Source organism: Mesoplodon mirus (genome assembly GCF_964341445.2).
Source record: "Mesoplodon mirus genome assembly, chromosome: 13".
Taxonomy (NCBI): domain Eukaryota; kingdom Metazoa; phylum Chordata; class Mammalia; order Artiodactyla; family Ziphiidae; genus Mesoplodon; species Mesoplodon mirus.
Window position 1 is genome coordinate 63676214 of NC_138989.1, and position 25064 is coordinate 63701277.

General features: G+C 45.0%; 1 long non-coding RNA gene across 2 annotated transcripts in view; it reads left to right on the top strand.

Annotated features, from left to right (window-relative positions):
• LOC309815071 overlaps positions 1–24185 on the top strand; it is a 70104-nt gene extending 45919 nt beyond the window's left edge. Inside the window, exons 3-4 of one of the 2 annotated variants that reach the window (XR_014295794.1) lie at positions 5993–6127; positions 19933–24185. This is a non-coding gene — a long non-coding RNA (uncharacterized lncRNA). The remainder of the gene's footprint in view (positions 1–5992; positions 6128–19932) is intronic. The other variant, XR_014295795.1, reaches the window with a different exon arrangement.
• Positions 24186–25064: the final 879 nt, after the last annotated feature.

Consider the following 25064-nt stretch of genomic DNA (forward strand, 5'->3'; position numbering starts at 1 on the left):
AGTTTTGCTCCAGGGAATGTAATTTAAATATTCTTTTTTTCTCTTTCTTCTTTGTAGTCTGCGGAGTTTTAAAAATCTGGGTGACCACTTGTAGAAAAAATTTGGTACTAAAGCAGCCTAAGAACCATGCAGTTTGGTTCCCTATCCTGACTCCCATCTGAGCCCTCTTGGGAGTCTGAATCATCCCCCCACCACCCCACTTCTGGCCACCCCAAGGGCCCAGATCCAGATCCCAGGATCATGCTTCCTGACCCTCTGTAGGAGAGGAGTCAGGGTGCTTCCAGCCCTAGGTGATATGGCTGCGTCTAGATGTGCTTAACAAATTGCCTGTTCACTCAATTACATTTTATTTAATCATCTGTAATCATATAAATTATGCCTGATGGTAGTAAATGTTCATGTCAGTTCTTAATTACAGATTGATTAATTGGCTGGGGTGATCTGTATTACTACTTATATAAGAATATATGAAGATGATGATAAATTAGGGCTGGCGATGCTGAGCCCAGGAACATGGAACATTTCCAATTGTATCCCACTTTTGGGGGATGGGGAAGCCATTCCCCCTTCCCAGTCTTATTCATGTCAGATGCCTCCAGGAGGGTTTGCATTCTATTGATTGGTTGATTTTGGTAACATCTGAGTCAATAAATATTTATTATTATTTAGTTAGTGTGTGTGTGTGTGTGTGTGTGTGTGTGTGTGTATGTGTAAATTTTTTTGCCATGCAGTGCTTTTCTTTTTGGCTGTTGGCAGAGATGAATAATGACAAGCTCATTAAGTTCAGTTGAGCTCATTACAGCCTGCTGGGCCCAGAAACTTCCCAAGGCTGGATTTGGCCTGGAGAGTAGGAATCCAGAGAATGAAGAGTTGGGGTGGTGGTGGGATTTTAGCAGTGCCTATGGAATCATTCCCTATTAGGTGATTTCCTTTTTGTTTCCTTGAAAGATAGTATGTCCAATGATCCAGAATATGCCTTGAAATTTTTCTCTAGTAACATCAGACCTTTGTGGATGTCTTTAAGGCAACTCGCCTTGGATGTGTAATTATTAGTTCTCAGCTTTTGAGAGCAAAACCTAATTAGAATGTACTCCCCTTCCATCATCCTTGCTTCCCCCTCTCACTCATACCTGAGGATACAGGTAAAGACGAGGTAACATGAGGTAAGATGGAGAATCTTATAATCCAGGAGTGGACTCTGGTTTTAGAGAAGGAGCTTGTGACTTTATCCCAGGATCCTTGCTTTCTGAGAAGTGATGGGCAGAGGAAGAATTGCAGAAAAGCCTATGCTCTGAAGACCCAGCATCCCAGGAGGTTGTTACTAGAGAAGAGCATCCCCTTGACAAACAAGCTACAATAGGAGCTCCTTCCATTTACTTTATTGCTGAAGTTATCCAGCTGACTTTTTCTCAGGTCCCACTGGCCAAGATTGGCTGGTATGTGCACCCTAAATCAATCATTGTCAAGGGGATTGAGACAATTTGGCTTGGTCCAGACCAATCATGATTGACTCTCTGGTGGTCTGGAGAGGAGGATCACCTTTCCTGAATATATGGCCTGGTAGAGGGTGAAGCTTGAAATAAACTGAGGCTCTGCCAGCCACCAAGAAGGAGTGTGTGTGTGATTGTTGTGTGTGTGTGTAGGATTAGGGGCAATTGGCTGTTCCGGGAAAATCACATGAAGACCCTGAAATGCAGGAACCCCGAATCTCCCATATCAGATCCATAGGAATGAAGATTCAAGTGCTTCAGAAGAAAAACACAATAAATAAGGCATATACTACAATATGACTTGGCTTTTCTTCAGTTCTTCTCATTTTGTTCTTCATAATAATACCTTGCAGTTATAGAGGGCTATCACAACTTTATTCTGCACATTACCTGGAGGTGCCAGATGGTTAATCTATTAAAGAAGCCATGCTAGTGTGTGTGATGTAGGTGGGACATGTGGAGGACACCGTTAGTAATCTACCCAGCGTTCATTCTCCCAGTTCTTTCTTTCAAGTTGAACCCTGGTTGACACCATCCCCAGTGTCTGAGGAGGATTCCCATGACTCTGAGCCAATTGGGATCTGGCAGTCCCTTGGTGGCGGTTACAGGTTCAAGGATGGGCAAGTTGGCTTAATCATTATGAAGGCAAAAACTGGAGTCCTGCTTGGGGAAGAAGTTCTTCTTGCTCTCCTGCTGGGTGGGAACAAGGAAGTATATAGCCTTGACTGCCACTGGCAGCCATGTTTTGAACATGAGGGGCGCAAGCATTGAATAGAATGAGAGCTGAGAGAGGGGAAGAAAGTAGGACCTCAGTGGCATCACTGAGCCAAACCTGGAGCCTCTGACCTTGCTAAGTAATATGACAACTTTCCTTATGACTTAAGCCAATGCGAATTGAGGCTTTTGGTTACTTGCAGCTGAAAGCATCCCCTTACTAAAACAGGCATCCATTATTATTTTCTTTTACAAATGAAGAAACTGAACAAGAGAAAGTGAGCTGCCTCAGGTCTTACAGCCAAGAGAGTGAAGGAAGAATAGAAGCCCAGTCTTTCACTCCAAGGTGGCTTTTTTCCCCCACCTAATTCCCTCCTATAATGGGGATTACTTCTCAGTGATCACAGTTATCTTGAATTGATCTGGTGAGGCTGAGGGGAAGGGTGAAATGTTTCCTAGGAGTCCCAGTAGGGTGGGGCTGAGAAATCTAATTCCCCCTGGGTTGGCCGCTGGCTGCCATCTGGATGAGATAATTATTACCCTGCCCTGTCTTTGTTTAACTGGCTCTGTAGTGAGAACAATGGATTCCAATGAATTGTGCTGGTAAATAATATCTTCTGCTTCCTGGGGGAAACTTACAAAACAAAGGATGAGGGTGCCCTCCCAAGAGGGAGGGGATAGGATGGAGAAGGAGAATAGACTCAAGAGCCATGGCAACAGTACCTCTGAGGTTGGTCAAGGGGAAAGGTCAGGCTCATGCAGACCTAGCATCTAGACCACTGACAGATCCTGTCCTTTAGGGCTACACTACTTCATTCCCCAGCCACAGCCTGGGTGATTCCACAGGGAGCTCAGTAGCTGAAATGGCTCCTCAGAGTTGTCCTACATTGTGTTGAGGTAGCCTGGACTTTATATACTTGCCTTCATTAGTCACTGGATGTAGGATGCCCCTGGAAGTATGTGGCTTGAGCAAAGCAGTTCTTTGCAGCTGAAGCAGTCCTGAAAAGCTGAGAGCTGACCACTGACAACACTCTGGGCAGCTGGAGGCACCAGCGCTTGAAAAAGGATCTGGGCAGTGTGTCTCTGTGTCCATCACACCTGCCCCCAACATCACCTAGTGAGAATCTCCCATCCTTGAATCCTTCTCCTCTGGGGGTCGTGACTCCATTTTCTTTCCCATTCATGAGGACATCACAGGAGAAGGAGTGTCTAAACAGATAGACTCTGTTGCAGCATCTCATTCCATGGTTCCTGCCCGCTGTGAGCCCAGGTGGTGGTGGTGATGCTCAGAAACTGGCAGCCCAACCTTAAGGCTTAGGGGCCACCTCTCAGCTTTCGAAGAAGGACTTATCAAGGGGGGAGGCAGTTCTGGCCTTTAAGTGTAGATAGCTGGAATGAGTGCTGACTGAGACCAAAAGTGGAACCTGACCCCAGTGTGATGTGAATAGGTTGCAAAGCCTGACTTTGCCTGTTTTTCTGCATCCGTAGAAATCAGATAACATCTCCTTTTCTTTTTGTATGAGATTTTGCAAAGGGGAATATAGTAACAGTGTAAAAACCAAAACTTAAAAAGTCTGCAGAACTGTGGGATAGTGCCACTAACATGTTTGAGAGGCGGCTGATGGACCGTGTAAAAGCCATACCCCGTGTACCATGGCCCCATCCTGGAAAAGACAAATGCAAAATGCAAAGCATTTGAATCAGGGCAAATGACTTTCCCTGGGCACCAATTGCCCCTGAAGTAGAACCCTATGCCTTCTTCCCTAGAAGGTCCAGCTCAAATCTCACCTCTCTGCTGCTCAGTGATGGGTTGCTTCTTTGATCTGCTTGCCTTGCCTTGAGTTTACTCCGTTCACACTTGCCATGGTGGTCTTCCAAAAGTCTGGGTTTGGTGTGTAACCCTGGCGAGCCGGTCAGCTCTTGGATGGCACGGGTTGTCTTTCTTCTCTTTCTTGTCTGGAACCTGCCTAACTCAGGGTTGGACAGACAGGGCTTTGGGTAGCTGAGTTGTTCTCTGACTGCAACCCACAGTTACAAGGAGCCCATAGTGTAAGTGCCTGTGGGTGTCCAGAGTGGGCTGAGAGATGTGCATGGCAGGTCATGGACTTACAGACTCATAGTATGTCAGCACTGGAAGAGACTTTAGTGATTATTTGTCATATGTCCTGCCACTTCTCTCCCCTTTTCCACCTATTAAATATTCAACAAATATTTTTGGAGTACCTTAAAGATGCCAGGCCCTGTTCTGGGGGCAGGAGGTATAACATTGAACAAAATCCCTGGCCTTGTAGAATTTTTATGCTGGTTGGCACATAATAAACAAACGAGGCAAGAAAATACATATTGTGTCAGCTGGTGGTAACTGTGCAAAGAAAAATCAAGCAGATAAGGGGAAGAGAGAGTACCAGAGATGGAGAAGGGGCAGGGGGTGATATTTTAAATAAGATGATCAGGGAAGGTGACATTTGAGTAGAGTTCTGAAACAGGTGAAGGAGCAACCATGTGGATGTATGAAAGAAGAGCATTTGTCTCTGGGGATGTGAACAGCATGTGCAAAGGCCCTGAGGTGGGTGCTTGCTCTTAAGCTTGAGGTGTGGCAAGGAGACCAGGGGCAGGAGTGGTAGGTGGGAGGTAAGCAGAGAGGTAGTGGGGTGGGTGTGGGTGTGGCAAACACCGCAGAGAGCTTCTCGGGCCTTCACAAGGACTCTGACCTTTGCTTTGAGTGAGGCGGGGAGCCATCGCAGGGCTCTGAGCTGAGGAGCACCATGATCTAACTTGGGCTTAAAAGGATCCCTCTGGCTGGTGAGTGAATAGACCCCAGGAGGCAAAATGTGGAGGCAGGGAGATGTAAGTGGTTCATGTAGTCATCCAGGCAAAGGGTGAGAGTGGCTTGGACCAGCTGGCAGCAGTGAGGTGGTGAGAAGTGGATGGGTGCTGAAGCACCTTTTTTTTTGTAAGTTTTTTGGCCACGCTGTGGGGCATCTAGGATCTTAGCTCCCAGACCAGGGATGGAACCTGTGCCTCCTGCAGTGGAAGTAGAGGGAGTCTTAACCACAGGACTGCCAGGGAAGTCCCTGGAAGCATCTTGAAGGTAAAGTCAGGAGTTCATGACAGATGAGGAAACTGGTCCAGAGAGTGATTTGGACCGAAAAGGAGTGATTTACCTAAAGTTGTACAGCTAAGTGGCAGACCAAGGCCAGAATAGTCAGTTTTACCTGACGTCTATGTCTGAACCATGCTTCCCCTTGTGCTTCATGTGTCTTTCAGCTTATGGATGTGAGCTGTGTGTGGCTGTGTGTGTGTGAGTCTGAGTGTGTGCTAGTGTGTTCTTGCCTCCATGGGTATGGGGGGAAGGGGAAGCTGTGCTGGGGCAAGTGACAGCAACGGGAGAGGAGTGGGCAGGGGGCATTTCAGCTGACTGCCTCTTCCCACATCCGTCCTGCTCATGCCTCCTGGCACCTTCAAGCCCACCTTCTTCCATGCAGGCTCTGCCGATCCCTGGTCCTGGCTAATTTGCTTTCATAAAGCATCCCTTCCCCCATCCTCTCTGACAATGGAGAGGAAAGATTGAACGCTTAGACCATCATTCTGACTCCTCTTTTTTTTTGCACATGTAGTTCTCTTGGTCCAAGTCCCAGCTGACCAGCTCTGTGACTGGACATCTTTCTGTGGCTTGAGCTGAGATGGGGACTTGATGGGGTGGCAGATGGGGTAGGACGGAGAGGACGGCTCCCACAAGACCATGGGCAGGAAGACTGACCTGGTGACATGCCTTTGTGTGTCTCCAGGAGGAAGTGGACACAAAAACATCACTTGGGAGAGATACCCATGACACCAGAAAAGAAAAGGGATTCCCACTAGAATGCTGAAAAGAATCCACTGGGCTGTCCCGAGGCCTGAGATTCCTCCTCATGGTTTTGTGGGTGGGTGTCCCTGATTCTGGCACCAGCTAGCTGTGACGTGGGGTCAGGAATTGCTTCCTTTGGTTAGCTGTCTTAGATATATGCTATCCAGGAACTCATACAGGACTTTAGTAAGTCCTTTCATATTTTAGCATGAACTTCATCTTTGGGTATTGACTGCACAAAGATGCAAGTGTCAGTTCCCAGTTATCATCCACCTGCCAGAATGGACACCATAAAGGACTTTTCACTTGTTTGCCCCGAACCACTGCTTCCTAACAGGGTCCATTACAATTACCTGGGAGCTCTAAAAAATTAATTGTATATAATATGAAAAAACGTAAAAAGCTATACAGTGACAAATCTTCCCTGTCCCCCACAGTGCATTTCTCCTCACTGTGTTAACACTGTTACTGGCTCTGGGGTACCCTCTAAGAGTTTCTCATAAAAGCAAATATTAAAATAGATTTTTATTTTCTTTCACCCAGTTTTGTACAAAATATAGCATACTGTACACATTGTTCCACATTTCACTTTTTTCCTTAATATATTTTGGATTTTTTTTTTCTTTGCGGTACCCGGGCCTCTCATTGTTGTGGCCTCTCCCGTTGCGAAGCACAGGCTCCGGACGCGCAGGCTCAGCAGCCATGGCTGACGGGCCCAGCCGCTCCGCGGCATGTGGGATCTTCCCGGACCGGGGCAAGAACCCATGTCGCCTGCATCGGCAGGCGGACTCTCAACCACTGCGCCACCAGGGAAGCCCTACCACTGCAAGTTATAGATGTATGGGGGGAGAATTCAAGAAATTCAGATTCTCAGACTCTACCCTAGGCTGATTGAATCTGAACTTCTCAGAGACTTACATTTTTAGAAAACTCTCCAGGTGATTATAATGTAGACAAAACTCTTAACTAGTTGTCTAACCTACATAAACCATTTTGGTCACTAGGATGGCGTCCTTCCTCTGCCTTTCCTGAACAATTGTGGTAGGCTGAAAAATGGCTCTCCAAGATGTGGTCACTTCCCAGTCCCTGGGACGTGTGAATATTACTCAAGATGGCAAAGATGTGACTGAGTTCAGGATCTCGAGCTGGGGTGATTATCCTGGATTATCCAGATAGGCCCTAAATGCAATCACAGGTATCCTTATGAGAGAGGGGCAGAGGGAGATTGCAGACAGACACGGAGGAGACCACGTGAAGATGGAGGCAGAGGTTGGAGTGATGCAGCCACAAGCCAAGGAGCACTGGCCGCCACTAGAAGTGGGAAGAGGCAAGAAGCAGATTCTCCTTTAGACTCTCTGGAGGAAGCGTGGCCCTGATGACCCCTTGATTTCTGTCCCGTGCTGCAGCTGTCATACTTCTGGCCTCTAGAAGGGTGAGAGGATGAATGTCTGCTGTTTGGAACACTAAGTTTGTGGTACTTTGTTCCAGCAGCCTCAGGAAATGAACACAAGCATCTACACACGTTTCTGTTGCTAGAGAGCCTTTGCTCTCCTAGAGGAAGGGACACCTAGAGTCCTTTTCCTCCTCCTCTGTGCCTGTTGGTATTCTTCTAGTCTTTAAAGCTGACCAAACTCTTACCTCCTCCATGAAGGATTCCTGGACAGCCCATCTCTGACCTGCTATAAGGTCTATTGTTGGTTCCCATAAATGGTCTCGTATTTTCAGTTAAGCTCTTGTGTGGGTCTGGGTTTCCTCTGGAGACTGTATGCTGCCTGTGGCAGGGATCTTTCTTGTTGTTGTTCTAAACCCTGCATGGTGAGGTATTACTTATGGTTCTAGGTAGTTTCACTGTAAGAATCTTTGCCGTGGGCAGTTTAAACGGAGGCAGTTTCACTGAACATTTGGCCATAAGACAGTTTTGCCAGGAAAGATAAAATAATGAAAATAAAATAAAGAGGGATATTAAAAAGAATATAATGAAACACAAAAAATTAGTAACAAAACTTTTAAAAGATTTTATTGTCAAAAAATGAAAATACAAAAAATATTTGAATACATTTAGAATGCGTGTAGATTCATGGCTAAAGTTGTGTTTGGGTACATCTTAGAGAAAGCGATAATACTTCCTTTCTCAAAGTCAGTCATTAAGAATTTAGGATCTAATGTTGGATGTAAATTCTTCACAATGTTAAAAAATTTGCTGAAACTGTCTCCAGATTTCCCTGGAAGTAAAACAAACAGATGAGGGATGCTATTTCTTTTTTTTTTTTTTTTTTTTTTTTTTTGCGGTATGCGGGCCTCTCACTGTTGTGGCCTCTCCCGTTGCGGAGCACAGGCTCCGGATGCGCAGGCCCAGCGGCCATGGCTCACGGGCCCAGCCGCTCCGCGGCATATGGGATCCTCCCAGACCGGGGCACGAACCCGTATCCCCTGCATCGGCAGGCGGACTCTCAACCACTGCGCCACCAGGGAGGCCCAGGGATGCTATTTCTTATCAGTACATGTAATATATATAACTGGTCATACATATCTGGTCTCTATTTCAATGTTCCATCACATGCCCGGTCCTTATATTTCACTAAGTCACGTAAACCAGATTCTGCACCAAATACCAAAATTCTGTCTACATCATGTTCTCCATTATTAAATAGCAATTTTTTTTCACATTTTCAAGAAAATTATATTCATCAGGAATCACGTAAACATTTCTTTTTGGGGGGATAGGAGGTGCTTAACTCTTCTTTGGCCTCCAACTGCTAATATTGAGTGACAAATTTGGTACAGACAGCCACCTTTTAAAATCTGCCATAGTTTGGTGAACTTTTGGTTCTGATGGGTGGGAGAGATGACTGTGCTCATGAAGGATCTTTCAACTGGCAAGTGATCGTTTTCTGGTATAGAATGCAGCTTGGCTTTACACTCTCTTATTTCACACATCTGGTAAGTTTCCTTATTACCATATTTTCTATCAAGTTGATATACATCTTGACTGGTTTGACCAAACTGTTAACCAGTTATTTTAACTTTTACAGCAAAATTGCCTTACTGCCAATTAGTTGTGTGATGAAACTGCTTATGGCAAAGTTGTTTCTGGTGAAAATACCGGAAATGACTACTCACAGAGGACTTGGGGGCCATTGGTAACCTGATTGTATATACTCCTCCTCCCTCTCCCTCTCCACTCTGCCATGTAACGTTGGCTTCCTTTTGTTTGTAGAGTTAGGAAATACTCAAGTTAGAAAGTGTTATGACTGGATCGTCCACCCCTCAAATTTATACATTGCAGTCCTAATCCTCAGTACCTCGAAATGCGACTGTATTTGGAGAAAGGGCCTTTGAAGAGTTAACTAAGGTAAAATGAGGTCATATGGGTGGGCCCTAATCCAATATGACTGGTGTCCTTCAGAGGAGATTAGGAACCAGACACACACAGAGGAAAGACCACGTGAGGGCACAGGGAGAAGTGGCCATCTGCAGGCCAGGGGGAGAGGCCTCAGGGGAAACCAAAGCTGCCGACACCTTGACCTTGGACTACTGACCTCCAGAACTGTGAGAAAATAAATTTCTGTTGCTGAAGTCTTCCAGGCTGTGGTACTTTGTTACAGCAGTGCTAGCAAACTGGTACGGAAGGGGCCTGCCTACTCTAGGAGGGGGTCCCTTTACAGCGTTTCAGAGAGCCTTGGCCTGGCTGCCGTCAGCAAAGAGGAGCCCACCGCTTCCTGTGGCGGTCCATTCTATTGTTGGACAACTCTAGGTCACATTCAGTTCAGTTCAGTCACATGCAGTGTTCCCTGCATACCTATCTGGTCTGAGAAGCTGGTTGAGTGGCGAGGACACAGTTCTTGTCCTCTGGTAATTCACAGCTTGATGGGGACAGGAGAAAAGTCAAGTCAACAGTGATAAGGACTGGACAAGAGATTAACCGAAGTGCGAAGGGAGCCTTGTGGCAGGATCCCTGGCCCATCCTGGGAGGCAGTGTGAGGGTGACATCGTGGCCCCAGAGGTGGAGATATTCAGTGGCATGTTAAAAAATCTGTATTAGTTTCTGTCGGCTGCAGTAACAAATTACCACTACCCTGTAGCTTAAACAACAGAAATTTATTCTCTCACAGCTCTGGAGGCCAGACGTCTGAAATTAGTTTCTCTGGGCTGACATGAAGGTGCCAGTAGGGAGGTGTTCCTGTTGGAGGGTCTAGGGATGAATCCCTAGTAAGGTGGGGAGTAAGGTGGATGCAAATTCTATCTCCACCAGTTGCTGCTCTGTGGCCTTGGACCATTTTGAATCTCAGTTTTTTCTTCTGTAAAATGGTGGAAAAGAATCTAACCTTTTAGGATCCAGTGAAACCATCTATGTAAAACACCCGTCACAGCGCTCAGCTCCTTGAAGGCACTAAAGAAACGTTAGCTGAATTTTCAAAACATGCTCTGATTTAAATAGTTATGTTTCCCCAATTTCCCCTGCAGCTGCCTCAAGAATTTCACTGTTGAAATTTCCTCAGTAGTGATACATTTGAATAGGTTAAGCATTTTTTTTTCTCCCCACTAAATAACCTTACCTCTCTTTTCACCTGGGGAGAACTGGGAAGAGGACCACGCTTGAGACCCCCACGCCTTTAATGGCTCCCATTGCTTGTGGGATTAAGCAGAACACTACTCTTTACAGCCTGCCAGCGTTCCAGAGAGGGCAACCCACTGTGCTCTCAACAAGTCCTCAGTTTTGGCATCTCTCTGCCTTTGCCCCTGCTGCGTCTTCCTCCTGGAAGACCCTCCGCCCCTCCTCTCCTGTACTCCCTTCCCCATTTCCCTGCCTCTGCTTGTCAAGCCCAGGCTGCCCTCAAGGCCTATGTTCTCCTCTATGAATCTTTCCAGATTGACCCTGAATAATGGGCCACCTTCCGATTTCTGTCCCCAAGCCCCTCTTAGGCTTCCTGGATGACCATTGCTTTATTCTCCCATGTTAGGTAGTGTAGTCCTGCACCACTAGGTTCATAGTTTCTTGAGAACATGAGCTACATCTCACTCATCTTTATTGCCCTTGTAATTATGATAAGCATAGAGCCTTCCATGCTGGATAAATACTGAGTTGAATCATAACTAAGTGTTCTTCACTTTATGATCATTTTCCTATCACAGGAGAGGCTGGAGTAGGAGAAACGTGCTGGGTGCCTGGGGGAGGGGACAGGGCTGGGGGACAAGGAGAGGTCCACAGAGGCCAAGATGAATGTTGAAGCCCAAGCTTTTGGGCACCACAATCTCGCCAAACGTGGGATCTGCAAAAATGCAACTAAGAGCCTCACCAAAACCAACCAGGGCCTGGGAGAAAAGAATGTTGGTTGTGTTGTTTACTGTTTCATTACTTCTCTGAAATCTTTGGAAACCCATCAGTGTAATTATCCCAGACTCTCACCAGGGCCTGGAGTTTTTGAGTCCCATGGCTGGCATTATTTGGGCTCAAACTAGAGAAAACATAATTTGCTCTTCCTGTTTGTTTTATTCAAAGTCTACTGAATGGGGTTCATCATCACACTTGGGCTGCTCCCCAAGGAGCCTCATGTTTTATAGATCCCGCTTCCTGTGAAGGAGGGAGTGGGTGCAAGATTGGGGAGGTGACTTCCTATTTCATAAAAGGGGCATGAGGAAGGATAGGAAGATCATAGGTGCACCAAGAAACGAGGCTTTTGTGGGCAGAGTCAGGGCCGAAGGGGACACCAAAGAGATCGAAGATACACAACCTGTTCCTCAGGAACTTATGCTGAATCAGGTCCTGACTTGGTTAATCAGCTCCATAGCAGGGATTTATCGGGTGCCGGGTACACACACAAAACTGAGCTAGAACAAACCAGTTTTGACCAAATTATGCTGGTATTCAGTCTCCAGTGCTGCCACTTGTCCTACTGGGTTGTCTCCTCCCTTTCACTTATTTCCAGGTATCCAGGAGGGTTTCACTTGCATGTAATCCAGGCTGCAGGCCAACCATGTACGTGTCCTTCCAACCTTTAGGCCAGAGCCAAGGCCCTCCCTAAGCAGGCTCCATGCTGCCTCCCTAGTTTATTTCCATGCTCCTTCACTCACTGGCACCACCTCCTTCCCTGATCTCTACTTTCCTGCCTTGGCTTGTGGTATTCCATGTACTCACTCCTCACTTCCACTCTTCCTTCCTTTAGCAAAAAATTCTTATGCTAACATTTTCCTCTGGCCTTGACATCATTCCCTGCATCTCTCCTTGTCTAAATCCTTACCCTTCCAGTTCTTTCTTTTGTTTTTTCAACACTTTTTTCAATTTTTATTTTCTTTAGATTAAGAATATTTAGTTAAATTCTTAAATATTCTGTTTACAAAAGTTCAAAATTTACTTGGATTCAAAAAAATCCTCCTTCAGCCGCTCTACCAAATTAAGAAAGATTGAGATATGATTGACATATAACATTATATTTTTTTCAGGTGTGCAACGTAATGATTTGATATTTGTATATACTTTGTGAAATGATCACCACAATAAGCCTAGTTAACATTTATCCCCACATATAGTTACAATTTTTTGGCTCCTTTTTTTTTTTTTTTTTGCGGTACGCGGGCCTCTCACTGTTGTGGCCTCTCCTGTTGCGGAGCACAGGCTTCGGATGCGCAGGCTCAGCGGCCATGGCTCATGGGCCTAGCCGCTCCGCGGCATGTGGGATCTTCCTGGACCAGGGCATGAACCCGTGTCCCCTGCATTGGCAGGTGGACTCTCAAACACTGCAGCACCAGGGAAGCCCCTCTAATAAGTTTTTGGTAGAGTCTTTAGGATTTCTATATATAATGTTATATCATCTGCAAATAGTGACAGTCTGTCTTTTCCCCTTTCAATTTGGATGCCTTTTATTTCATTTTCTTTTCTGATTGCTGTGGCAAGGACTTCCAATACAATGTTAAATAGAAATGGTGAGAGTGGACATCCTTGTCTTGTTCTTGATCTTGGAGGAAAAGCTTTCAACTTTTCCTCATTGAGTGTGATGTTAGCTGTGGGTTTGTCACAAATGGCCTTTATTATGTTGAGGTATGTTCCCTCTATACCTACTGTGTTGTTGAGAGTTTTAATCATGAATAGATGTCAGATTTTGTCAGATGCTTTTTCTGCATCTATCGAGATGATCATGCAATTTTAATTTTTCGTTTTGTTAATGTGATGTGTCAAATTGGTTGATTTGTGGTATTGAAACATCCTTGCATTCCTGGGATAAATCCCACTTGATCATGGTGTATGATCCTTTTTATGTACTGTTGAATTCAGTTTTCTAATATTTTGTTGAGGATTTTTGCATCTATGTTCATCAGGGATATTGTTATGTAATTTTCCTTTTTTGGAGTGTCTTTGTCTGATTTTGGTATCAGAGTAATGCTGGCCTTGTTGAATGAGTTTGGAAGTGTTTTCACCTCTTTAATCTTTTGAAATAGTTTAAGAAGGATAGGTATCAACTCTTCTTTACATGTTTGGTAGAAATTCCCTGTGAAGCCATTTGGTCCTGGCCTTTTGTTTGTTGGTAAGTTTTTGATTACTGGTTCTATTTCAATACTGGTTAACAATCTGTTCGTATTTTCTATTTCTTCCTGATTCAGTTCAGGAAGATCATATGTTTTTTTCAGGTTGTCCAATTTGTTGGTGTATAACTGTTCATAATATCCTCTTATGATTGTTTGTACTTCTGTGATATCAATTGTAATTTCTCCTCTTTTATTTCTAATTTTGTTTATTGGGGCCCTGTCTCTTTAAAAAAAAAAAAAGAACCTGGCTAAAGGTTTATCTATTTTGCTTACCTTTAAAAAAAAAAACTCTTAGTTTCATTGAACTTTTCTTTTTCTTTTATCTTCTTTTTTATTGGTCTCTATTTTATTCACTTCTGCTCTGATCTTTATTATTTCCTTTCTTCTGCTGACTTTGGGCTTTGTTCTTTTTCTAATTCTTCTGATGATTGTTTATTTGAGATTATTCTTGTTTATTTAGTTAGGCTTCTATCTCTCTAACTTCCCTCTTAGAAGTGCTTTTGCTACACCTCAGATTTTGGAAAGTTGTATTTTTACAGCTTTTTCTGATTTCCTCTTTGATTTCTTCATTGACCCATTGCTTTTTTAGTAACAAGTTTAGTCTCCATGTGTCTGTGTTTTTTTCATTTTTCTTCCTGTAATCGATTTCTAATTGTGGCCAGAAAACATGCTTGATATAATTGCAATATTCTTAAATTTATTGAGACGTTTTTTGTGGCCTAGCATGTGATATATCATGGAGAAAATTCCATGTGCACTTGAAAAGAATGTGTATCTGCTGTTTTTAGATGGAATGTCTTGTAGATATCTATTAATGGTGTAATGTGTCATTTAAGGCCACTGTTTCCTTATTGATTTTCGGTCTGGATGATCTCTCCATTGATGTAGTGCAGTGTTAAAGTCCCCTACTATTATTGTATTACTGTCAATTTCTCCCTTTATGTCTGTTGATATTGCTTTATACATTTAGGTGCTCCTATATTAGATTCATATATGTTTACAAATGTTGTATCCTCTTCTCAGATTGACCTCTTTAACATTATATAATGCCTTTCTTTGTCTTTTCTTATAGACTTGGTTTTAAAGTGTACTTTGTCTGACATGAGTATTGCTACCCCAGCTTTCTTTTCTTTTCCATTTGCATGGAATATTTTTTCCCAGCCCTTCACTTTCAGTCTGTGTGTCTTTATCTCTGAAATGAGTCTCTTGTAGGCAGCCTATGATTGGTCTTTTAAAAAATTGAATCAACCACCCTATGTCTTTTGATTGGAGCATTCAGATCACTTAAACTTAAATTGATTATTGGTAGGTATGAACTTATTGCCATTTTGTTACTTGTTTTCTGGTTGTTTTTGTAGTTCTTCTCTGTTTTGTCTTTCTTATTTTAGTCAATTCCCTTGTGGTTCATGCTTTTCTTTAGTGTTGTGTTTGGGTTCCTTTCTCTTTAATTTTTGTGTATATATTATAGTTTTTAATTTGTGCTCACCATGGAATTCATATAAGTTGACCTGTAACTATATCTACTTGTTTTAAATTGATAATCATCTAAGTTCAAACACATTTTAAAAGATCTACATTTTAGAATCTCTCCTCCTACAACATTTTATGTTTTTGATGTCATATTTTACATCTTCATGTCTATTCCTTAATATTTTATTGTAGTTATAGTTGGTTTTACAATTTTTGTCTTTAATCCTTTGTATTAGCTTATTTAAGTTGTTGATTCACTGCCTTTACTATGTATTTGCCTTTACCAGTGAGATATTTCCCTTCATGTATTTTCTTATTTCTTGTTATGGATGTTCTTTTTTTTTTTGGTCACAGAAGACCCTTTAACATTCCTTGTAAGGTTGGTTTAGTGGTGATGAACTCTTAGCTTTTGCTTGTCTGGGAAACTCTTTTATCTCCTTCAATTCTGAATGATAATTTTGCTGGGTAGGGTATCCTAGGTTGTAGGGTTTTACTTTCAGCACTTTAAATATATCATGCCATTCCCTTCTAGCCTGAAAAGTTTCTGCTGAAAGAGTGGCTGATAGCTTTATGAAGGTTCCCTTCTATGTGACTCTTTGTTTCTCTCTTGCTATCTTTAAAATTCTCTTCATCTTTAACTTTTAATTATGGTATATCTTGGTGTGGATCTCTTTGGATGTATACTGTTTGAGACTCTTTGTCTTTCCTAGACCTGGATATCTGTTTCCTTCTTCAGATTAAGGAATTTTTCAGCCATAATTTCATCAGATACATTTTCTGCCTCTTTTCCTCTCTTCTCCTGCTGGGACCCCTGTAATACAAATGTTTGTACCCTTGGTGTTTTCCCAATGAGCCCTTAAACTATCCTTATTAAAATTTTTTTTTCTTTTGCTCATCTGATTTGGTTATTTCCACTCTTCCATCCTCCAGGTCACTTATGCATTCTTCTGTATCATGCAATCTTCTGTTAATTCCTTCTAGTGTGTTTTTTATTTCAGTTATGGCATTCTTTAGCTCTGATTCATCCTTTTTTATATTTTCTAGTTCTCTGTTGAAGTTCTTACTGTGTTCTTCTATTATTCTCCCAAGTTCAGTGAGCATTTTATTACTATTGCTTTGAAGTCTTTACCAGGTAAGTTATTTATTTCCATTTCATTAAGATATTTTCCTGGGGTTTCATCTTATTCTTTCATCTGAAACTTATTCCTCTGTTTTTTCATTTTGTTTTACTTTCTCTGTCTGCCTCTATGAAATTAGGTCAAAAAGTTACCTATTCCAGTCTTGAAGGTGTGTCCTTGTGTGGGAGCATCCCTATGCAGGCTGCATGTGCCCAGTGGCTTTGGTGGGAGAAATGAATCTGAAGTGAGCGCTGGCCATATCCTCTCCTGGGTTGCCCTGGCAGCCACTATCTTGGTGGGAGGTAGGGCTGGAGTCAGAGGTGCTAGAGCCAGAGCCAGGTGTGAGCCAAAGCTTTTCCCAGGCACAATAGTGGTCACCACTCTATGGGGGAGGGGGCAGGGCCAGGGCCCAAGTGGCTGGAGCAGGAACCTTGAGGGAGTTGGGCTTTTCCTTTATGTGATTGCAATCTCTGCCTTGGCTAGAGGCGGGGTTGGGGTCCAAGGGGTTGGAGCCACTCTTCTGATCTGGCTCTGCTTTTTCCTTGGTACTCACATGTGCAAAGGCAATGATGGTCTCCACCTTAGAGGAGAGTAGTGCTGGAGCAGAAGGGGATGAAGCAGGAGCCCAGTGCAGGCTGGGGTATGTATTGAGGCCATCCTGGCAAGCTGGCCAGAGCCCTAGGCAGTTTTCAATCTGGGGCCTCTGTGCTGGGACTGGAAGCAGTCAAGTCTGTGTGCATGCTCTTCAAGAGTGGGCTTTCAGTTTCTTTACAGCCTTCTGGTAAACCTCACTGGTTTTCAAACCAGCTAAGGGAGCTTGTCTTCCCTGTGCTGGACCCCAGAATTGGGATGCCTAATATGGAGCTCAAACTTTTTGCTCCTTAGGGAAGTTCCCTGAGCCTGTGATGTCCCCCTCATCTTCTGGATCACCCACGAGGGGTATGGGTCCTGACTAGATTGCTTCCCCTCCTCCCCTACTAGACTCTGTGTGGTTCTTTCTTTATAGCCTTGATTGTAGAAGAGCCATTCTGCTAGTCTTCATGTTGTTCTCAGTGAGAGTTGCTGTATATGTAGTTGTAGCTTTGATGTGTTTGTGGGGAGAGGTGAGCTCAGGATTTTTGATTCTGCCATCTTGATCCTGCTTCTGGTTCCTTCTTAAAGCTTTTATGGTCAGTCATCTCACAACCACTCTTTCTTTTGAGGTTCTTTCCCATTTTTATCTCGAACTTCAAACAGCACCGTCCTTATTCCACACTCAGCAATTCTTGACTGAGTGTCTCTGCTGCCTAGGGAATGTTCCAGATGGTAACATAGAAACAGACAATGCACAGCACAGACCCTCAGAGCAGCTTACAGTCCAGTCTTGATTTGGTCTCTTTTTACAAGAGTATTTTTTAAAAGTATAAAACATAGTACATTGATGTAAAACATTCAGACAGTACAGAGTCTAAAAAGTGACAAGCCAAAGCACAACTTTGTGGAGCTTCTGGGTTGGTGAACATGTGGAGGTGCTGGGAGAGGGCAGAGAATCTCTACCCACCTTCCTGCATTCCTTGTCCTGTGCATTTCTTCCATCTGGCTGTTCCTGAATTATATCCTTTCATACCAAACTGGTATAATGACATGATTGTCTATGTAGAAAATCCCAATGAATCTACAAAAAATCTCCTGGAACTTATGAGAACTAAGAAAAGAACAAATGAAACTCAAACTTAACAGAAAGAAGGAATCAACAGGATCAAAATAGAAATAAATGGAATAGAGACTAGAAAAATGATAGAAAAGATTAAAAAAAGAAGAGTGGATTTTTTTAAAAGATAAACAAATTTGAAAAAACTTTAGCTAGACTAAGAAAAAAAGAGAGAAGGCTCAAAGTAGAAAATGAAAGAGGAGACATTACAACTAATACCACAGAAATACAAAGGATTATAAGTGAATACTATGAACAGTTAAACACCACAAATTGGATAACCAAAAGAAATGGATACATTTCTAGAAACATACAACCTACCAAGACTAAATCATGAAGTAATAGAAAATCAGAACAGACGAATAATGACTCATCAAAAACTTCCCAACAAAGAAAAGCCCAGGACCTGATGGCTTTACTGATAAATTCTATGAAACATTTGAAGAAAAATTAATACCAATCTTTCTCAAGCTCTTCCAAAAAAGTGAAAAGAAGGGAAAACTTCCAAAATCATTTTATGAAGCTGGCATTACCCTGATCCCAAAGTCAAACAAGGACACTGTGAGAAAAGAAAATTACAGGCCAATCTTCCTGATGAATATGAATCTAAGAGGGTAGATCTTTGTCATTCTCAACACACACACACACACTTGCATGCACACACACACACACACACACACACCAGAAACTAGGTGAGGAGGTGATGGATAGGCTAATTAACCTGATAGTGGTAATCATGTCACAAAATATGCATTAATATATTAAATCATCACATTGTACACTTTAAATATATACAATTTTATCTGTCAATTATACCTCAATGAAGCTGTAAAAAACAGCACTTCTTTCCTTTCTCCTATTTCTACTCTCCAGAAGTAACTGGGGACACCAGTGTCTTCTGTGTTTCTTCTAGAAACATTCCAGACTTTTGCATTTTTTTCCTAATAATTTTGTGTGTGAGTCCCCATTTCCCAGTTGGATCACAAACAGCCAGACAAGGAGACTTAGTTTTCTCTCATGCCCCTCCACATCACCCTTTACAGACGTGGGTACACAGGACCTGTACAAATAGATTGGCATGAAATTCAGGGACAGAGAAAATTCTTTGGGGAACTTGTACAGATCGTAGTATTTCCTGTGTGTAGCTTTTTGTCCCACCTAGGGGATAAGCTCCTGGAGGGCAGGGCTACCCAGACTGTCATCAGATTCCTCTTCCAGGCCCATGACTCTTCTGGGTTGCCTCCTCCCAGGCCAGAGCTTTTGGGTGGGTCCCAGGAGTTCAAGGCATCCCCTGGCCCAAGCAAGGGCAGCCCCAGCCTCAACATCCCACATCCAGCCACTTACATCACTCCGCTTATATTACCAAAGAAATCTCAGAGCCCAAACACCTTTGCTGGCATGACACATCTTGTAAGATATGCAAGGGGCCCCTTTCCCTTGATGTGGTATTTGGTGGACACCCAAGAGAGAAGGCTGAGCTGTCGGAATGAGAGAGACGGAGAGGGAGCTGTGGAGGGCAGGAGTATCAAAACGAGTGATGTGCAATGTTCAGGGGTCAGCGCTTTACAAAATGATTCTTGTTAATTATTTAGAGCATACCATCTATCGTATGGCAGGTGTGGAGGCCAGGTTGGGATGTCTGCCTTTCTCTCTGAGCCACCGAGAGAGGGAAGGGCGGGGCAGCCTTGGGCCAGTCTTTGGATGGTGAGTCTGGGGGTGGCCCCATCATGGGGGTTCCTGCAAGGAGTGGGACCAGGCTGAGCAGGACTCCCCGTCTTTGAGACTGCTGGCATTCAGTGCCGTAGTGGTAGTGGCTCTAGGGCTCTCTATAGGTAGAAGACAAAGAAAAATCACCCCTGATAATACAATCTCAAATAAGATAATGTACAGGCAGGCTAAAGCCATTTGCTTAGGCACAACAAGCCAAAGGGTGGTGAGACCTGGGGAAGAGAGAGGCTGTGTCTGGAAAAAAAGTTCCTTAGCTCCCAGAGGAATAAGTTTTGCTCCCTCTCCAGCTTTTCCCCTTTGCTGAAATATCTCCCTCTCTCCCAAGCCAAGTCTAACTGTTCATTGTCTGCCGAGCGATGGCTGGCCTCCCCCAGCATGGCCTACTTGTCCGATGCCTGGACACCGCCTCTAGCACCGGACGCCTGACCTGCACAGCTGGACCCTGGGTTCTGAACGGCATCCCCTGACCACGAGAGTCTGTCTCTGCTGCCCAATTCAAGGAAACCAAGCACGCCGGTTGCTGAAGAAGCGATTCTTACACCATTGGCTTGAATGAGATTATTGTCAGAGAGATACTGAGGAGAAAGCAGAACAAAAAAGATCTAAGTAAAAAAAGAACGAACCAGACAATCATGGAGCAGAGGCAGCAGATCTGGGCGGTCAGTGGTGTGGGCCTGGTGTCAAATGCACTGGGGTCGAACCCTGGCCCTGCTGCTGAAGAGCTGGTCACTTGGGCAAATTGACTAATCTCATCCAGTCTCAGTTTTTTCATCTAGACGAATTGCTGGTGGGAGAAGTGACTGGGGCAGGAAGCCTTCCCGGGTCCACTGAAAATGAGCCCCGGGGCAGCTGCTGGGCACCTGGCTGAACCTGGGCCTTCTTCGCCTGGGCCATGCCAATTGCAGCCTCACCTGGGGCCTACCTCTTGAGCTTGGAAGGAATCTGAACACCGGGAAAAGCAAACAAACAGGTGACCGCCCCGCAAAGGCCATGAGCAAGCAGCCCACTTGCTCCAGGAACCTGGAGGCTCTTGTGTCGTCCTGGCTCTGGAGCTGCTGGCCGTGTGGTCCTGGACACACTGTGTTTCCTTCCAGAGTCTTGGTTTCTTCATCTTCAGAACGAGAGAGGTCAACACTTCCCAACTTTCAACATTCGCACAACTGGCCAACTTAGGGAGCTGCACAGAGCCCAAGCGAAAGCCCCACGGGCCTCCTGCCATCCGGGCAGCGGCCGAGTCTCTGCAAACGTCGTGAGGAGGAGGTGTGTGTGTCTACAGTTCTTGTGTGGTTTTGTTTGCTTCCTCTTGAAATCGCACCTCCTCCGGGATCCTTTACAAACTGCTGTGAAGAGAATGAAGGACTCCCGGGACTTCCTTGTTCACCCGCCCACCGATGCACGTGCCCTTGCCTGTGTGCAGTGTAGGTGATCTTGCCTAGTCATGCTTTCAGCCCGTATTTCCACTTCAAACGCCTGCACAGCCCCTGTGCGTTCACCCCCACTGTGCTCCCATGCTCTGTGAGATGTCACTTGCTCTCTGGTGCCCGGAGACCCTGTTTTTTCATGGCTCCTCACTTGCTCTAATGGTTTGGGGGCTGGTTGGCTCGTAGTTTCAGCGATGGCAGTGAAGATGTTCATGGTTCTATCTCCTTCCTCCTGGCTCATCTGTTGGCTGGTTCCGAGTCCCCCCACCCCTGCCCCCTCACTAATATTTTCAATCTTCCTTACTGGAGGTGGCATCTCTGGTGGGGACTCCACACATGCCCTCATCAAACTGGATACCACCCTTCCCCGCTCTATGTGTTAATCCCGGGTTAGGTTCTGAGGGTGCCACAGGGGATGCCCAAGGCATGGTTTTGGCACGTAAAAAATTTCTGGTTAACTTGGAGAGAGAATGAGTGAGTCATATGACAGCATAATATCGAGAGCTCTCGATATTATGATAGGGTTCCCTTAAGTGTAGGAAGTAATTCAGAGAAGAGACAAGAAGATGAAATCAAGCCAGTGGGAATTAGGAGAGGTGTGATCCAGTCCCAGAGATGGCACCCACTTGCTGTGTGACCTCCCCCTCTCTGGGCTTCAGTTATCTGATCAATAAAATAAGGAGATAGGTTATGTTAACTTAAACTCTAAGATTTAATAATTGTGAGACTTCTGGGCTGAAGAGGGACTTAAGATTTGCCCCCACGTGAGGAGGCTTTGAATGAGGGACTAGAGGAGCCGGTGGGTACTTTCTTGAATTCGCTACTCAGCAAGTCCCAGGGCTGCCCCTTGGTCGCATCTCCTCATCATGACGGCACCCTCCTCTCGGTTCAATGCTACCTCCCCAGGTTGGCCTCAATGCTTTCTCCCTCCCTCCTCCCCTCTTCCAAGCCTAGATTTTTCCAGCGTTTGTAATTGGTCCTCTGCTTCCCTCAGACATCACTGAGTCAAGCTCAGCCAGTTCCCTCCCTCTTGATGCATCTCTTTTATCCCTCTGCTTTTGGACCTTCCTCCCCCACCATCACTGCTTTCCCTTTCCCAGAACCTTGACTCCAGCTCATCCATCTTTGCGGAGCGTGGCTGGTCCTGGCGTTCCCCTTCCAGTGCATTCGGGGGACAGGTGCTGTTGGGATGCACACATGGAGAGAATGAGATGCTCCCCCCTCCCTGGATACAGGGAGGATAATGATGTGAGCGCCCCCCTCTCAGGGCATGATGAGAATCAGTGAGTTAATGCCCATAAAGTATTATAATTACTCCATGGAGTCATCTGATGGAGCGATGAGGAACTGGGCATCTGGCTCTAATTTACTTAGAGCTGGAAAATTCAAGCAGAAGCGGCAGCCTCGATTTTTTTTTTTTTCTTTTTGTACCAACCACTCACCCAATGCAGAGCAGTATTTCTAAACAGAGGCTGACATTGCCTAGTGAGATATAAGTATACTGAATTCTTGATTCATTCATATCCTGTTCATTACAGATATCCTTGTCCACCCCCACCCCCCCGCCCCCGCACTGCCCCTCACCTTTGATGCATTAGGAAATAGGTTCTGGGCCCTTCAGTGACATAATATCAACCACCCAGCTGATTGGTAATTGAATAAACCTCAGCTCATTCTAGCCATGTGCTGTTTTCCGCCCCCCATCCTTTCTCCTTCTCTTCCTTCTTTCCTTCCTTCCTTCCTTCTTCCCTCCCTCCCTCCTTTCCTTCCTCTTTCCCTCCACATGTATTGGTTGGGGTCCCTCCTACGGTGCAACCCCAGGCTGGACATGACACCAGGTTTCCTCTTTTGGGTGCCCAGGCAGCAGGGGAAGGAGAAGAAATTGCCAGCCTAGAACTCAATGGCACAGAGCCAGTTCCCTTAACCGAGTCACGCAGCCCTTGCTTCCCGTGCATCCACCAGCCATGTCTCCATCTATTGCCTCCCAGCGTCTGCCCCTGCCCGGTGCTGCTCTTTCTTCTACATCTTTGCTCATGCAGTTCCTCCATCCACAGATCTCTTCCTCTTGCTAATCCGCTGAGACACAACCTTCTCCTTTCAAAAACCTTCTGAAAGCACGTTTCTGCCTCACCCCTCACTCACCAAGAAGCATTTCATCCTGCATCCTGCTGACAGCGGACCGTGTCATTTAGCTGTTCATTCTCTGCATCTCTCAGGCTCTTTTGGCTCACCGCTGTCCAGACTTGCATGGCAGACAGACATGTTGTTACATGACGGATTTGGTGGGGAAGACCATGCCCCTTGCTTCACTTGTTAGCTCTACGAGGTCAGCACCAAACCCTTTTGCCTGGTATTCCTGGATCATCAGAGTCTGTTCCCACCTTTCCAACTGTCTAGCCATCTCTTCCCCCACAGGAGCCCCAGCCTCTGGCTGTGTCATTTCCATCATCCCTGCAAGCAAATGGCCATCCCTTGTAACATCAGGACCACCGCCCTGACCCTGTTCAGTGTCCACCTCACCCGGAGCCCAGCCCGTTCATCCGTGAACTTGGGTATTACGAATACTGACTATCTCAGTCCCGGCAGATGTCTCTCCCCTCAGACCTCCTCCCGCATTCCAGCTTTGTCCCTATCAAAACATGTAAGCCTTATTTCTGTCTTCAGAGTATAATACCTTGGAAATAGAGATGTTAATTAGAATAGAAAACCAATAAACCTCAATTAATACTAGTCGATTAATGATTTGCTGGTGTTACTAGGCTACTAATCTAATTTCTGGACTTTGGTGTTGAGTCTATTGCCTATGGTAGGCAGCTGAGGTCACAGGTTCTGCCTGGCCCAGACTCAGGGGTGGAAAGCTTATGAACTCTGGTTCTGGGGGGAGGTGAACCAAAAGAATTATTAGAATAAAGTGGCAGCACTTCAAGTTAATGCCCATAAATGGTGAGTCCTTTGTAGCAAACAGTGTAGTTCTTCTGGTCCTGTTATAATTCTGTTAAGGGGAATGGTCATTTGTTAATATACATGAGCCTCATGCTTCCTGGGGACTCTCATTCTGCTAAAACATTGAACACACTTGTAAACCAAAGCACATTCTGCTCCCTGGCAGGTAGTAATGGCTGGGAGAGAAAATAGCTACTTTCAGGTCAAACGAATAAATGTTTACATTGGGCAAAGAAATTAAAACATGACCCTAGTGAATGAATTTGTAAAGCATCGTCCCCACCTGGCAGTAATTGTGCAACTGCTCTCTGTCACTTCTCTGCGCCCCCCACTCCCTTGCCCACTTCTGCAGCTTCCTCTGTCTGACCATGGGAATCACTTCTGCTGGATCCTCTCTGGCTGAAACGCAGATTTAGCCAGAAACATTATACATACCTACAGATGCACAAACAGTGGAAATTAGGTGGGTCCTCAAAGATATCTGCCTGGGGCCGTGAAAAGCTTGAGTGGAAATGGCCCTTCTGCAAGATGGTCTGACCCCTTCGAGGTCAGGCTTGCCTGTGGATAAACTCCTGTGGGAATGACAGTCCTCCCATCACCCAGGCAGAGACCACTCTGGTCAGGCCTCTGCTGGGGTGGGGTGCAGCTGCCTCTACTCTCTGGCCACTGGCTGCCCTTTCTCTGGGGTCCCCCACTAGCCCCTCCACGGGGCACAGAGTGCGCGTGCCCAGTCCTTTGGCCTCCTCTGCCCAGCACTGGGAGAGGCAGTGGTCTGTTCCCGGGGCCCTGAGCCACATCCAGCTTCCTGTCTCTTTTTCTTTTGTTAAAGCCAAATGCAACAATGTAATTAGCTTGTTACAATTAAAGTGACTCGACTGGATAAATTGTAATCACCCAGAATCAAGTCAGGCATCCCTGCAGGTCCCGGACATTGCAGCTGAGCTGCCTCATTTGCATAATTAAAATATACAAATGATAATGGATTTTGTACTCAATTTCCAGCGGCTGTGAATTTGAGGAACTCTGAAATTAGAATAACAGAGATGAAGCCCGCCTTGAGGTAATGGGGATGACAAGTTTTGACAGTAGGGGTGTTTATAACACTAGTTTCTTGCCACAAAA